General features: G+C 36.5%; 3 non-coding genes across 3 annotated transcripts; all 3 read right to left on the bottom strand.

Moving 5' to 3' along the window:
- Window positions 1-4503: 4503 nt before the first annotated feature.
- TRNAI-AAU (transfer RNA isoleucine (anticodon AAU)) lies at window positions 4504-4577 on the bottom strand. The gene has a single exon. It is a non-coding gene; the product is annotated as a tRNA-Ile (tRNA).
- Window positions 4578-7713: 3136 nt separating this feature from the next.
- On the bottom strand, window positions 7714-7787 carry TRNAI-AAU (transfer RNA isoleucine (anticodon AAU)). Its single transcript has one exon. It is a non-coding gene; the product is annotated as a tRNA-Ile (tRNA).
- Window positions 7788-10278: 2491 nt separating this feature from the next.
- TRNAI-AAU (transfer RNA isoleucine (anticodon AAU)) lies at window positions 10279-10352 on the bottom strand. Its single transcript has one exon. It is a non-coding gene; the product is annotated as a tRNA-Ile (tRNA).
- Between the last annotated feature and the right edge of the window lie 7423 nt (window positions 10353-17775).

Consider the following 17775-nt stretch of genomic DNA (forward strand, 5'->3'; position numbering starts at 1 on the left):
TTTTGCTTCAATTCGTTACTCTGTCATACTTTAAGGTAAACGACGATGTAACATGGCCACTCTCTTACTCAAACCAAGTTATTTCAAGTTTGTAAATTAATTTTACACATTGGATGGATAAAACCTACGGATCTTTTTCCAAAAGTCACTGGATGTGAACAGAAAGCCAAAGGAATAGCCAGCACGGGGGTCGAACCCGCAACCTTGGCGTTATTAGCACCACGCTCTAACCGATAGAGCTAACCGGCCACTTTTGCCCCATATCTACTCTCTTTTAATGATCTTGCTCTAATTTTGAGCCAGCTGCTGACCTCTCAAAGCTTGATCTGTCCACAGTGAAAGGTAAAATACGTTGAAAGTTGACTAATTCTTAGAGAGCCCATGAAAAGCATAGGAACCAATCTTAAATGAGAATTGACAAGCTTTTTTTATATTATGAGCAATATGTTGCCACCAACCATTCTATCTTGTCACGTGATGAGCCAGTAAATTACACCATTGCTTGGATTAGTTTTTGCCTGCATTACAATTAGTGATAGACTTAGCTGTCAATATTTACAGTTATATCGAATTCCAGTTGCCCAAAACTTCTTAAAAAACACTTAGAAACTGAAATCTCTGGCCATACAATACATTATATTTCTATTTTGCTTCAAGTTGCTTGGATTAGTTTTGCCTGCATTACAATTAGTGATAGACTTAGCTGTCAATATTTACAGTTATATCGAATTCCAGTTGCCCAAAACTTCTTAAAAAACACTTAGAAACTGAAATCTCTGGCCATAAAATAGGTTATATTTCTATTTTGCTTCAAGTCGCTTGGATTAGTTTTGCCTGCATTACAATTAGTGATAGACTTAGCTGTCAATATTTACAGTTATATCGAATTCCATTTGCCCAAAACTTCTTAAAAAACGCTTAGAAACTGAAATCTCTGGCCATACAATAGATTATATTTCTATTTTGCTTCAATTCGTTACTCTGTCATACTTTAAGGTTAACGACGATGTAACATTGCCACTCTCTTACTCAAACCAAGTTATTTCAAGTTTGTAAATTAATTTTACACATTGGATGGATAAAACCTACGGATCTTTTTCGAAAAGTCACTGGATGTGAACAGAAAGCCAAAGGAATAGCCAGCACGGGGGTCGAACCCGCAACCTTGGCGTTATTAGCACCACGCTCTAACCGATAGAGCTAACCGGCCACTTTTGCCCCATATCTACTCTCTTTTAATGATCTTGCTCTAATTTTGAGCCAGCTACTGACCTCTCAAAGCTTGATCTGTCCACAGTGAAAGGTAAAATACGTTGAAAGTTGACTAATTCTTAGAGAGCCCATGAAAAGCATAGGAACCAATCTTAAATGAGAATTGACAAGCTTTTTTTATATTATGAGCAATATGTTGCCACCAACCACTCTAACTTGTCACGTGATGAGCCAGTAAATTACGCCATTGCTTGGATTAGTTTTTGCCTGCATTACAATTAGTGATAGACTTAGCTGTCAATATTTACAGTTATATCGAATTCCAGTTGCCCAAAACTTCTTAAAAAACACTTAGAAACTGAAATCTCTGGCCATACAATACATTATATTTCTATTTTGCTTCAAGTTGCTTGGATTAGTTTTGCCTGCATTACAATTAGTGATAGACTTAGCTGTCAATATTTACAGTTATATCGAATTCCAGTTGCCCAAAACTTCTTAAAAAACACTTAGAAACTGAAATCTCTGGCCATAAAATAGATTATATTTCTATTTTGCTTCAAGTCGCTTGGATTAGTTTTGCCTGCATTACAATTAGTGATAGACTTAGCTGTCAATATTTACAGTTATATCGAATTCCAGTTGCCCAAAACTTCTTAAAAAACACTTAGAAACTGAAATCTCTGGCCATACAATAGATTATATTTCTATTTTGCTTCAATTCGTTACTCTGTCATACTTTAAGGTTAACGACAATGTAACATGGCCACTCTCTTACTCTAACCAAGTTATTTCAAGTTTGTAAATTAATTTTACACATTTAATGGATAAAACCTACGGATCTTTTTCCAAAAGTCACTGGATGTGAACAGAAAGCAAAGGAATGGCCAGCACGGCGGTCGAGCCCGCAACCTTGGCGTTATTAGCACCACGCTCTAACCGATTGAGCTAACCGGCCACTTTTGCCCCATATCTACTCTCTTTTAATGATCTTGCTCTAATTTTGAGCCAGCTACTGACCTCTCAAAGCTTGATCTGTCCACAGTGAAAGGTAAAATATGTTGAAAGTTGACTAATTCTTAGAGAGCCCATCAAAAGCATAGGAACCAATCTTAAATGAGAATTGACAAGCTTTTTTTATATTATGAGCAATATGTTGCCACCAACCACTCTAACTTGTCACGTGATGAGCCAGTAAATTACGCCATTGCTTGGATTAGTTTTTGCCTGCATTACAATTAGTGATAGACTTAGCTGTCAATATTTACAGTTATATCGAAATCCAGTTGCCCAAAACTTCTTAAAAAACGCTTAGAAACTGAAATCTCTGGCCATACAATAGATTATATTTCTGTTTTGCTTCAAGTTGCTTGGATTAGTTTTGCCTGCATTACAAATAGTGATAGACTTAGCTGTCAATATTTACAGTTATATCGAATTCCAGTTGCCCAAAACTTCTTAAAAAACGCTTAGAAACTGAAATCTCTGGCCATAAAATAGATTATATTTCTATTTTGCTTCAAGTCCCTTGGATTAGTTTTGAGTGCATTACAATTAGTGATAGACTTAGCTGTCAATATTTACAGTTATATCGAATTCCAGTTGCCCAAAACTTCTTAAAAAACGCTTAGAAACTGAAATCTCTGGCCATACAATAGATTGTATTTCAATTTTGCTTCAATTCGTTACTCTGTCATACTTTAAGGTTAACGACGATGTAACATGGCCACTCTCTTACTCTAACCAAGTTATTTCAAGTTTGTAAATTAATTTTACACATTGGATGGATAAAACCTTCGGATCTTTTTCCAAAAGTCACTGAATGTGAACAGAAAGCCAAAGGAATGGCCAGCACAGGAGTGGAACCCGCAACCTTGGCGTTATTAGCACCATGCTCTAACCGATTGAGCTAACCGGCCACTTTTGCCCCATATCTATTCTCTTTTAATGAACTTGCTCTAATTTTGAGCCAGCTACTGACCTCTCAAAGCTTGAACTGTCCACAGTTAAAGGTAAAATACGTTGAAAGTTGACTAATTCTTAGAGAGCCCATCAAAAGCATAGGAACCAATCTTAAATGAGAATTGACAAGCTTTTTTTATATTATGAGCAATATGTTGCCACCAACCACTCTAACTTGTCACGTGATGAGCCAGTAAATTACGCCATTGCTTGGATTAGTTTTTGCCTGCATTACAATTAGTGATAGACTTAGCTGTCAATATTTACAGTTATATCGAATTCCAGTTGCCCAAAACATCTTAAAAAACGCTTAGAAACTGAAATCTCTGGCCATACAATAGATTATATTTCTATTTTGATTCAATTCGTTACTCTGTCATACTTTAAGGTTAACGACGATGTAACATGGCCACTCTCTTACTCAAACCAAGTTATTTCAAGTTTTTAATTAATTTTTCACATTGGATGGATAAAACCTACGGATCTTTTTCCAAAAATCACTGGATGTGAACAGAAAGCCAAAGGAATAGCCAGCACGGGGGTCGAACCCGCAACCTTGGCGTTATTAGCACCACGCTCTAACCGATAGAGCTAACTGGACACTTTTGCCCCATATCTACTCTCTTTTAATGATCTTGCTCTAATTTTGAGCCAGCTACTGACCTCTCAAAGCTTGATCTGTCCACAGTGAAAGGTAAAATACGTTGAAAGTTGACTAATTCTTAGAGAGCCCATCAAAAGCATAGGAACCAATCTTAAATGAGAATTGACAAGCTTTTTTTATATTATGAGCAATATGTTGCCACCAACCACTCTAACTTGTCACGTGATGAGCCAGTAAATTACGCCATTGCTTGGATTAGTTTTTGCCTGCATTACAATTAGTGATAGACTTAGCTGTCAATATTTACAGTTATATCGAATTCCAGTTGCCCAAAACTTCTTAAAAAACACTTAGAAACTGAAATCTCTGGCCATACAATACATTATATTTCTATTTTGCTTCAAGTTGCTTGGATTAGTTTTGCCTGCATTACAATTAGTGATAGACTTAGCTGTCAATATTTACAGTTATATCGAATTCCAGTTGCCCAAAACTTTTCAAAAAACGCTTAGAAACTGAAATCTCTGGCCATACAATAGATTATATTTCTATTTTGCTTCAATTCGTTACTCTGTCATACTTTAATGTTAACGACGATGTAACATGGCCACTCTCTTACTCTAACCAAGTTATTTCAAGTTTGTAAATTAATTTTACACATTGGATGGATAAAACCTACGGATCTTTTTCCAAAAGTCACTGGATGTGAACAGAAAGCAAAGGAATGGCCAGCACGGGGGTCGAACCCGCAACCTTGGCGTTATTAGCACCACGCTCTAACCGATTGAGCTAACCGGCCACTTTTGCCTCATATCTACTCTCTTTTAATGAACTTGGTCTAATTTTGAGCCAGCTACTGACCTTTCAAAGCTTGATCTGTCCGCAGTGAAAGGTAAAATACGTTGAAAGTTGACTAATTCTTAGAGAGCCCATCAAAAGCATAGGAACCAATCTTAAATGAGAATTGACAAGCTTTTTTTATATTATGAGCAATATGTTGCCACCAACCACTCTGACTTGTCACGTGATGAGCCAGTAAATGACGCCATTGCTTGGATTAGTTTTTGCCTGCATTACAATTAGTGATAGACTTAGCTGTCAATATTTACAGTTATATCGAATTCCAGTTGCCCAAAACTTCTTAAATAACGCTTAGAAACTGAAATCTCTGGCCATACAATAGATTATATTTCTATTTTGCTTCAAGTTGCTTGGATTAGTTTTTCCTGCATTACAAATAGTGATAGACTTAGCTGTCAATATTTACAGTTATATCGAATTCCAGTTGCCCAAAACTTCTTAAAAAACGCTTAGAAACTGAAATCTCAGGCCATAAAATAGATTATATTTCTATTTTGCTTCAAGTCACTTGGATTAGTTTTGCCTGCATTACAATTAGTGATAGACTTAGCTGTCAATATTTACAGTTATATCGAATTCCATTTGCCCAAAACTTCTTAAAAAACGCTTAGAAACTGAAATTTCTGGCCATACAATAGATTATATTTCTATTTTGCTTCAATTCGTTACTCTGTCATACTTTAAGGTTAACGACGATGTAACATGGCCACTCTCTTACTCAAACCAAGTTATTTCAAGTTTGTAAATTAATTTTACACATTGGATGGATAAAACCTACGGATCTTTTTCCAAAAGTCACTGGATGTGAACAGAAAGCCAAAAGAATAGCCAGCACGGGGGTCGAACCCGCAACCTTGGCGTTATTAGCACCACGCTCTAACCGATAGAGCTAACTGGCCACTTTTGCCCCATATCTACTCTCTTTTAATGATCTTGCTCTAATTTTGAGCCAGCTACTGACCTCTCAAAGCTTGATCTGTCCACAGTGAAAGGTAAAATACGTTGAAAGTTGACTAATTCTTAGAGAGCCCATCAAAAGCATAGGAACCAATCTTAAATGAGAATTGACAAGCTTTTTTTTAGATTATGAGCAATATGTTGCCACCAACCACTCTAACTTTTCACGTGATGAGCCAGTAAATTACGCCATTGCTTGGATTAGTTTTTGCCTGCATTACAATTAGTGATAGACTTAGCTGTCAATATTTACAGTTATATCGAATTCCAGTTGCCCAAAACTTCTTAAAAACACTTAGAAACTGAAATCTTTGGCCATACAATACATTATATTTCTATTTTGCTTCAAGTTGCTTGGATTAGTTTTGCCTGCATTACAATTAGTGATAGACTTAGCTGTCAATATTTACAGTTATATTGAATTCCAGTTGCCCAAAACTTCTTAAAAAACACTTAGAAACTGAAATCTCTGGCCATAAAATAGGTTATATTTCTATTTTGCTTCAAGTCGCTTGGATTAGTTTTGCCTGCATTACAATTAGTGATAGACTTAGCTGTCAATATTTACAGTTATATCGAATTCCAGTTGCCCAAAACTTCTTAAAAAACGCTTAGAAACTGAAATCTCTGGCCATACAATAGATTATATTTCTATTTTGCTTCAATTCGTTACTCTGTCATACTTTAAGGTTAAAGACGATGTAACATGGCCACTCTCTTACTCTAACCAAGGTTTTTCAAGTTTGTAAATTAATTTTACACATTGGATGGATAAAACCTACGGATCTTTCTCCAAAAGTCACTGGATGTGAACAGAAAGCAAAGGAATGGCCAGCACGGGGGTCAAACCCACAACCTTGGCGTTATTAGCACCACGCTCTAACCGATTGAGCTAACCGGCCACTTTTACCCCATATCTACTCTTTTTTAATGAACTTGCTCTAATTTTGAGCCAGCTACTGTCCTCTCAAAGCTTGATCTGTCCACAGTGAAAGGTAAAATACGTTGAAAGTTGACTAATTCTTAGAGAGCCCATAAAAAGCATAGGAACCAATCTTAAATGAGAATTGACAAGCTTTTTTTATATTATGAGCAATATGTTGCCACCAACCACTCTGACTTGTCACGTGATGAGCCAGTAAATGACGCCATTGCTTGGATTAGTTTTTGCCTGCATTGCAATTAGTGATAGACTTAGCTGTCCATATTTACAGTTATATCGAATTCCAGTTGCCCATAACTTCTTAAAAAACGCTTAGAAACTGAAATCTCTGGCCATACAATAGATTATATTTCTATTTTGCTTCAATTCGTTACTCTGTCATACTTTAAGGTTAACGACGATGTAACATGGCCACTCTCTTACTCTAACCAAGTTATTTCAAGTTTGTAAATTAATTTTACACATTGGATGGATAAAACCTACGGATCTTTTTCCAAAAGTCACTGGATGTGAACAGAAAGCAAAGGAATGGCCAGCACGGGGGTCTAACCCACAACCTTGGCGTTATTAGCACCACACTCTAACCGATTGAGCTAACCGGCCACTTTTGTCCCATATCTACTCTCTTTTAATGAACTTGCTCTAATTTTGAGCCAGCTACTGACCTCTCAAAGCTTGATCTGTCCACAGTGAAAGGTAAAATACGTTGAAAGTTGACTAATTCTTAGAGATCCCATCAAAAGCATAGGAACCAATCTTAAATAAGAATTGACAAGCTTTTTTTATATTATGAGCAATATGTTGCCACCAACCACTCTAACTTGTCACGTGATGAGCCAGTAAATTACGCCATTGCTTGGATTAGTTTTTGCCTGCATTACAATTAGTGATAGACTTAGCTGTCAATATTTACAGTTATATCGAATTCCAGTTGCCCAAAACATCTTAAAAAACGCTTAGAAACTGAAATCTCTGGCCATACAATAGATTATATTTCAATTTTGCTTCAATTCGTTACTCTGTCATACTTTAAGGTTAACGACGATGTAACATGGCCACTCTCTTACTCTAACCAAGTTATTTCAAGTTTGTAAATTAATTTTACACATTGGATGGATAAAACCTACGGATCTTTTTCCAAAAGTCACTGGATATGAACAGAAAGCCAAAGGAATGGCCAGCACGGGAGTCGAACCCGCAACCTTGGTGTTATTAGCACCACGCTCTAACCGATTGAGCTAACCGGCCACTTTTGCCCCATATCTACTCTTTTTTAATGAACTTGCTCTAATTTTGAGCCAGCTACTGACCTCTCAAAGCTTGATCTGTCCACAGTGAAAGGTAAAATACGTTGAAAGTTGACTAATTCTTAGAGAGCCCATGAAAAGCATAGGAACCAATCTTAAATGAGAATTGACAAGCTTTTTTTATATTATGAGCAATATGTTGCCACCAACCACTCTAACTTGTCACGTGATGAGCCAGTAAATTACGCCATTGCTTGGATTAGTTTTTGCCTGCATTACAATTAGTGATAGACTTAGCTGTCAATATTTACAGTTATATCGAATTCCAGTTGCCCAAAACTTCTTAAAAAACGCTTAGAAACTGAAATCTCTGGCCATACAATAGGTTATATTTCTATTTTGCTTCAAGTTGCTTGGATTAGTTTTGCCTGCATTACAATTAGTGATAGACTTAGCTGTCAATATTTACAATTATATCGAATTCCAGTTGCCCAAAACTTCTTAAAAAACGCTTAGAAACTGAAATCTCTGGCCATACAATAGGTTATATTTCTATTTTGCTTCAAGTTGCTTGGATTAGTTTTGCCTGCATTACAATTAGTGATAGACTTAGCTGTCAATATTTACAGTTATATCGAATTCCAGTTGCCCAAAACTTCTTAAAAAACACTTAGAAACTGAAATCTCTGGCCATACAATACATTATATTTCTATTTTGCTTCAAGTTGCTTGGATTAGTTTTGCCTGCATTACAATTAGTGATAGACTTAGCTGTCAATATTTACAGTTATATCGAATTCCAGTTGCCCAAAACTTCTTAAAAAACGCTTAGAAACTGAAATCTCTGGCCATAAAATAGATTATATTTCTATTTTGCTTCAAGTCGCTTGGATTAGTTTTGCCTGCATTACAATTAGTGATAGACTTAGCTGTCAATATTTACAGTTATATCGAATTCCAGTTGCCCAAAACTTCTTAAAAAACACTTAGAAACTGAAATCTCTGGCCATACAATAGATTATATTTCTATTTTGCTTCAATTCGTTACTCTGTCATACTTTAAGGTTAACGACGATGTAACATGGCCACTCTCTTACTCTAACCAAGTTATTTCAAGTTTGTAAATTAATTTTACACATTGGATGGATAAAACCTACGGATCTTTTTCCAAAAGTCACTGGATGTGAACAGAAAGCAAAGGAATGGCCAGCACGGGGGTCTAACCCACAACCTTGGCGTTATTAGCACCACGCTCTAACCGATTGAGCTAACCGGCCACTTTTGTCCCATATCTACTCTTTTTTAATGAACTTGCTCTAATTTTTAGCCAGCTACTGACCTCTCAAAGCTTGATCTGTCCACAGTGAAAGGTAAAATACGTTGAAAGTTGACTAATTCTTAGAGAGCCCATCAAAAGCATAGGAACCAATCTTAAATGAGAATTGACAAGCTTTTTTTATATTATGAGCAATATGTTGCCACCAACCACTCTGACTTGTCACGTGATGAGCCAGTAAATGACGCCATTGCTTGGATTAGTTTTTGCCTGCATTACAATTAGTGATAGACTTAGCTGTCAATATTTACAGTTATATCGAATTCCAGTTGCCCAAAACTTTTCAAAAAACGCTTAAAAACTGAAATCCCTGGCCATACAATAGATTATATTTCTATTTTGCTTCAATTCGTTACTCTGTCATACTTTAAGGTTAACGACGATGTAACATGGCCACTCTCTTACTCTAACTAAGTTATTTCAAGTTTGTAAATTAATTTTACACATTGGATGGATAAAACCTATGGATCTTTTTCCAAAAGTCACTGGATGTGAACAGAAAGCAAAGGAATGGCCAGCACAGGGGTCGAACCCGCAACCTTGGCTTTATTAGCACCACGCTCTAACCGATTGAGCTAACCGGCCATTTTTGCCCCATATCTACTCTCTTTTAATGATCTTGCTCTAATTTTGAGCCAGCTACTGACCTCTCAAAGCTTGATCTGTGCACAGTGAAAGGTAAAATACGTTGAAAGTTGACTAATTCTTAGAGAGCCCATCAAAAGCATAGGAACCAATCTTAAATGAGAATTGACAAGCTTTTTTTATATTATAAGCAATATGTTGCCACCAACCACTCTAACTTGTCACGTGATAAGCCAGTAAATTACGCCATTGCTTGGATTAGTTTTTGACTGCATTACAATTAGTGATAGACTTAACTGTCAATACTTACAGTTATATCGAATTCCAGTTGCCCAAAACTTCTTAAAAAACGCTTAGAAACTGAATGCTCTGGCCATACAATAGATTATATTTCTATTTTGCTTCAATTCGTTACTCTGTCATATTTTAAGGTTAACGACGATGTAACATGGCCACTCTCTTACTCTAACCAAGTTATTTCAAGTTTGTAAATTAATTTTACACATTGGATGGATAAAACCTACGGATCTTTTTCCAAAAGTCACTGGATATGAACAGAAAGCCAAAGGAATGGCCAGCACGGGAGTCGAACCCGCAACCTTGGTGTTATTAGCACCACGCTCTAACCGATTGAGCTAACCGGCCACTTTTGCCCCATATCTACTCTTTTTTAATGAACTTGCTCTAATTTTGAGCCAGCTACTGACCTCTCAAAGCTTGATCTGTCCACAGTGAAAGGTAAAATACGTTGAAAGTTGACTAATTCTTAGAGAGCCCATGAAAAGCATAGGAACCAATCTTAAATGAGAATTGACAAGCTTTTTTTATATTATGAGCAATATGTTGCCACCAACCACTCTAACTTGTCACGTGATGAGCCAGTAAATTACGCCATTGCTTGGATTAGTTTTTGCCTGCATTACAATTAGTGATAGACTTAGCTGTCAATATTTACAGTTATATCGAATTCCAGTTGCCCAAAACTTCTTAAAAAACGCTTAGAAACTGAAATCTCTGGCCATACAATAGGTTATATTTCTATTTTGCTTCAAGTTGCTTGGATTAGTTTTGCCTGCATTACAATTAGTGATAGACTTAGCTGTCAATATTTACAATTATATCGAATTCCAGTTGCCCAAAACTTCTTAAAAAACGCTTAGAAACTGAAATCTCTGGCCATACAATAGGTTATATTTCTATTTTGCTTCAAGTTGCTTGGATTAGTTTTGCCTGCATTACAATTAGTGATAGACTTAGCTGTCAATATTTACAGTTATATCGAATTCCAGTTGCCCAAAACTTCTTAAAAAACACTTAGAAACTGAAATCTCTGGCCATACAATACATTATATTTCTATTTTGCTTCAAGTTGCTTGGATTAGTTTTGCCTGCATTACAATTAGTGATAGACTTAGCTGTCAATATTTACAGTTATATCGAATTCCAGTTGCCCAAAACTTCTTAAAAAACGCTTAGAAACTGAAATCTCTGGCCATAAAATAGATTATATTTCTATTTTGCTTCAAGTCGCTTGGATTAGTTTTGCCTGCATTACAATTAGTGATAGACTTAGCTGTCAATATTTACAGTTATATCGAATTCCAGTTGCCCAAAACTTCTTAAAAAACACTTAGAAACTGAAATCTCTGGCCATACAATAGATTATATTTCTATTTTGCTTCAATTCGTTACTCTGTCATACTTTAAGGTTAACGACGATGTAACATGGCCACTCTCTTACTCTAACCAAGTTATTTCAAGTTTGTAAATTAATTTTACACATTGGATGGATAAAACCTACGGATCTTTTTCCAAAAGTCACTGGATGTGAACAGAAAGCAAAGGAATGGCCAGCACGGGGGTCTAACCCACAACCTTGGCGTTATTAGCACCACGCTCTAACCGATTGAGCTAACCGGCCACTTTTGTCCCATATCTACTCTTTTTTAATGAACTTGCTCTAATTTTTAGCCAGCTACTGACCTCTCAAAGCTTGATCTGTCCACAGTGAAAGGTAAAATACGTTGAAAGTTGACTAATTCTTAGAGAGCCCATCAAAAGCATAGGAACCAATCTTAAATGAGAATTGACAAGCTTTTTTTATATTATGAGCAATATGTTGCCACCAACCACTCTGACTTGTCACGTGATGAGCCAGTAAATGACGCCATTGCTTGGATTAGTTTTTGCCTGCATTACAATTAGTGATAGACTTAGCTGTCAATATTTACAGTTATATCGAATTCCAGTTGCCCAAAACTTTTCAAAAAACGCTTAAAAACTGAAATCCCTGGCCATACAATAGATTATATTTCTATTTTGCTTCAATTCGTTACTCTGTCATACTTTAAGGTTAACGACGATGTAACATGGCCACTCTCTTACTCTAACTAAGTTATTTCAAGTTTGTAAATTAATTTTACACATTGGATGGATAAAACCTATGGATCTTTTTCCAAAAGTCACTGGATGTGAACAGAAAGCAAAGGAATGGCCAGCACAGGGGTCGAACCCGCAACCTTGGCTTTATTAGCACCACGCTCTAACCGATTGAGCTAACCGGCCATTTTTGCCCCATATCTACTCTCTTTTAATGATCTTGCTCTAATTTTGAGCCAGCTACTGACCTCTCAAAGCTTGATCTGTGCACAGTGAAAGGTAAAATACGTTGAAAGTTGACTAATTCTTAGAGAGCCCATCAAAAGCATAGGAACCAATCTTAAATGAGAATTGACAAGCTTTTTTTATATTATAAGCAATATGTTGCCACCAACCACTCTAACTTGTCACGTGATAAGCCAGTAAATTACGCCATTGCTTGGATTAGTTTTTGACTGCATTACAATTAGTGATAGACTTAACTGTCAATACTTACAGTTATATCGAATTCCAGTTGCCCAAAACTTCTTAAAAAACGCTTAGAAACTGAATGCTCTGGCCATACAATAGATTATATTTCTATTTTGCTTCAATTCGTTACTCTGTCATATTTTAAGGTTAACGACGATGTAACATGGCCACTCTCTTACTCTAACCAAGTTATTTTAAGTTTGTAAATTAATTTTACACATTGGATGGATAGAACCTACAGATCTTTTTCCAAAAGTCACTGGATGTGAACAGAAGCCAAAGGAATGGCCAGCACTGGGGTCGAACCCGCAACCTTGGCTTTATTAGCACCACGCTCTAACCGATCGAGCTAACCGGCCACTTTTGCCCCATATCTACTCTCTTTTAATGAACTTGCTCTAATTTTGAGCCAGCTACTGACCTCTCAAAGCTTGATCTGTCCACAGTGAAAGGTAAAATACGTTGAAAGTTGACTAATTCTTAGAGAGCCCATCAAAAGCATAGGAACCAATCTTAAATAAGAATTGACAAGCTTTTTTTATATTATGAGCAATATGTTGCCACCAACCACTCTAACTTGTCACGTGATGAGCCAGTAAATTACGCCATTGCTTGGATTAGTTTTTGCCTGCATTACAATTAGTGATAGACTTAGCTGTCAATATTTACAGTTATATCGAATTCCAGTTGCCCAAAACTTCTTAAAAATTGCTTAGAAACTGAAATCTCTGGCCATACAATAGATTATATTTCTATTTTGCTTCAAGTTGCTTGGATTAGTTTTGCCTGCATTACAATTAGTGATAGACTTAGCTGTCAATATTTACAGTTATATCGAATTCCAGTTGCCCAAAACTTCTTAAAAAACGCTTAGAAACTGAAATCTCTGGCCATAAAATAGATTATATTTCTATTTTGCTTCAAGTCGCTTGGATTAGTTTTGCCTGCATTACAATTAGTGATAGACTTAGCTGTCAATATTTACAGTTATATCGAATTCCAGTTGCCCAAAACTTCTTAAAAAACACTTAGAAACTGAAATCTCTGGCCATACAATAGATTATATTTCTATTTTGCTTCAATTCGTTACTCTGTCATACTTTAAGGTTAACGACGATGTAACATGGCCACTCTCTTACTCTAACCAAGTTATTTCAAGTTTGTAAATTAATTTTACACATTGGATGGATAAAACCTACGGATCTTTTTCCAAAAGTCACTGGATGTGAACAGAAAGCAAAGGAATGGCCAGCACAGGGGTCGAACCCGCAACCTTGGCTTTATTAGCACCACGCTCTAACCGATTGAGCTAACCGGCCATTTTTGCCCCATATCTACTCTCTTTTAATGATCTTGCTCTAATTTTGAGCCAGCTACTGACCTCTCAAAGCTTGATCTGTCCACAGTGAAAGGTAAAATACGTTGAAAGTTGACTAATTCTTAGAGAGCCCATCAAAAGCATAGGAACCAATCTTAAATGAGAATTGACAAGCTTTTTTTATATTATAAGCAATATGTTGCCACCAACCACTCTAACTTGTCACGTGATGAGCCAGTAAATGACGCCATTGCTTGGATTAGTTTTTGCCTGCATTACAATTAGTGATAGACTTAGCTGTCAATATTTACAGTTATATCGAATTCCAGTTGCCCAAAACTTCTTAAAAAACGCTTAGGAACTGAAATCTCTGGCCATACAATAGATTATATTTTAATTTTGCTTCAATTCGTTACTCTGTCATACTTTAAGGTTAACGACGATGTAACATGGCCACTCTCTTACTCTAACCAAGTTATTTCAAGTTTGTAAATTAATTTTACACATTGGATGGATAAAACCTACGGATCTTTTTCCAAAAGTCACTGGATGTGAACAGAAAGCCAAAGGAATGGCCAGCACGGGGGTCGAACCCGAAACCTTGGCGTTATTAGCACCACGCTCTAACCGATTGAGCTAACCGGCCACTTTTGCCCCATATCTACTCTCTTTTAATGAACTTGCTCTAATTTTGAGCCAGCTACTGACCTCTCAAAGCTTGATCTGTCCACAGTGAAAGGTAAAATACGTTGAAAGTTGACTAATTCTTAGAGAGCCCATCAAAAGCATAGGAACCAATCTTAAATGAGAATTGACAAGCTTTTTTTATATTATGAGCAATATGTTGCCACCAACCACACTAACTTGTCACGTGCTGAGCCAGTAAATTACGCCATTGCTTGGATTAGTTTTTGCCTGCATTACAATTAGTGATAGACTTAGCTGTCAATATTTACAGTTATATCGAATTCCAGTTGCCCAAAACTTCTTAAAAAACGCTTAGAAACTGAAATCTCTGGCCATACAATAGGTTATATTTCTATTTTGCTTCAAGTTGCTTGGATTAGTTTTGCCTGCATTACAATTAGTGATAGACTTAGCTGTCAATATTTACAGTTATATCGAATTCCAGTTGCCCAAAACTTCTTAAAAAACACTTAGAAACTGAAATCTCTGGCCATACAATAGATTATATTTCTATTTTGCTTCAATTCGTTACTCTGTCATACTTTAAGGTTAACGACGATGTAACATGGCCACTCTCTTACTCTAACCAAGTTATTTCAAGTTTGTAAATTAATTTTACACATTGGATGGATAAAACCTACGGATCTCTTTCCAAAAGTCACTGGATGTGAACAGAAAGCCAAAGGAATGGCCAGCACGGGGGTCGAACCCGCAACCTTGGCGTTATTTGCACCACGCTTTAACCGATTAAGCTAACCGGCCACTTTTGCTCCATATCTACTCTCTTTTAATGAACTTGCTCTAATTTTGAGCCAGCTACTGACCTCTCAAAGCTTGACCTGTCCACAGTGAAAGGTAAAATACGTTGAAAGTTGACTAATTCTTAGAGAGCCCATCAAAAGCATAGGAACCAATCTTAAATGAGAATAGACAAGCTTTTTTTATATTATGAGCAATATGTTGCCACCAACCACTCTAACTTGACACGTGATGAGCCAGTAAATTACGCCATTGCTTGGATTAGTTTTTGCCTGCATTACAATTAGTGATAGACTTAGCTGTCAATATTTACAGTTATATCGAATTCCAGTTGCCCAAAACTTCTTAAAAAACGCTTAGAAACTGAAATCTCTGGCCATACAATAGATTATATTTCTATTTTGCTTCAAGTTGCTTGGATTAGTTTTGCCTGCATTACAATTAGTGATAGACTTAGCTGTCAATATTTACAGTTATATCGAATTCCAGTTGCCCAAAACTTCTTAAAAAACACTTAGAAACTGAAATCTCTGGCCATACAATAGATTATATTTCAATTTTGCTTCAATTCGTTACTCTGTCATACTTTAAGGTTAACGACGATGTAACATGGCCACTCTCTTACTCTAACCAAGTTATTTCAGGTTTGTAAATTAATTTTACACATTGGATAGATAAAACCTACGGATCTTTTTCCAAAAGTCACTGGATGTGAACAGAAAGCCAAAGGAATGGCCAGCATGGGGGTCGAACCCGCAACCTTGGCGTTATTAGCACCACGCTCTAACTGATTGAGCTAACCGGCCACTTTTACCCCATATCTACTCTCTTTTAATGAACTTGCTCTAATTTTGAGCCAGCTACTGACCTCTCAAAGCTTGATCTGTCCACAGTGAAAGGTAAAATACGTTGAAAGTTGACTAATTCTTAGAGAGCCCATCAAAAGCATAGGAACCAATCTTAAATGAGAATTGACAAGCTTTTTTTATATTATGAGCAATATGTTGCCACCAACCACTCTAACTTGTCACGTGATGAGCCAGTAAATTACGCCATTGCTTGGCTTAGTTTTTGACTGCATTACAATTAGTGATAGACTTAACTGTCAATACTTACAGTTATATCGAATTCCAGTTGCCCAAAACTTCTTAAAAAACGCTTAGAAACTGAATGCTCTGGCCATACATTAGATTATATTTCTATTTTGCTTCAATTCGTTACTCTGTCATACTTTAAGGTTAACGACGATGTAACATAGCCACTCTCTTACTCTAACCAAGTTATTTCAAGTTTGTAATATAATTTTACACATTGGATGCATAAAACCTACGGATCTTTTTCCAAAAGTCACTGGACGTGAACAGAAAGCCAAAGGAATGGCCAGCACAGGGGTCGAACCCGCAAACTTGGCGTTATTAGCACCACGCTCTAACCGATTGAGCTAACCGGCCACTTTTGCCCCATATCTACTCTCTTTTAATGAACTTGCTCTAATTTTGAGCCAGCTACTGACCTCTCAAAGCTTGATCTGTCCACCGTGAAAGGTAAAATACGTTGAAAGTTGACTAATTCTTAGAGAGCCCATCAAAAGCATAGGAACCAATCTTAAATGAGAATTGACAAGCTTTTTTTATATTATGAGCAATATGTTGCCACCAACCACTCTAACTTGTCACGTGATGAGCCAGTAAATTACGCCATTGCTTGGATTAGTTTTTGCCTGCATTACAATTAGTGATAGACTTAGCTGTCAATATTTACAGTTATATCGAATTCCAGTTGCCCAAAAGTTCTTAAAAAATGCTCAGAAACTGAAATCTCTGGCCATACAATAGATTATATTTCTATTTTGCTTCAATTCGTTACTCTGTCATACTTTAAGGTTAACGACGATGTAACATGGCCACTCTCTTACTCTAACCAAGTTATTTCAAGTTTGCAAATTAATTTTACACATTGGATGGATAAAACCTATTGATCTTTTTCCAAAAGTCACTGGATGTGAACAGAAAGCAAAAGGAATGGCCAGCACGGGGGTCAAACCCGCAACCTTGGCATTATTAGCACCACGCTCTAACCAATTGAGCTAACCAGCCACTTTTGCTCCATATTTACTCTCTTTTAATGAACTTGGTCTAATTTTGAGCCAGCTACTGACCTTTCAAAGCTTGATCTGTCCACAGTGAAAGGTAAAATACGTTGAAAGTTGACTAATTCTTAGAGAGCCCATCAAAAGCATAGGAACCAATCTTAAATGAGAATTGACAAGCTTTTTTTATATTATGAGCAATATGTTGCCACCAACCACTCTGACTTGTCACGTGATGAGCCAGTAAATGACGCCATTGCTTGGATTAGTTTTTGCCTGCATTACAATTAGTGATAGACTTAGCTGTCAATATTTACAGTTATATTGAATTCCAGTTGCCCAAAACTTCTTAAAAAACGCTTAGA

The sequence above is a fragment of the Anomaloglossus baeobatrachus genome, chromosome 4, assembly GCF_048569485.1.
Source record: "Anomaloglossus baeobatrachus isolate aAnoBae1 chromosome 4, aAnoBae1.hap1, whole genome shotgun sequence".
Taxonomy (NCBI): Eukaryota; Metazoa; Chordata; class Amphibia; order Anura; family Aromobatidae; genus Anomaloglossus; species Anomaloglossus baeobatrachus.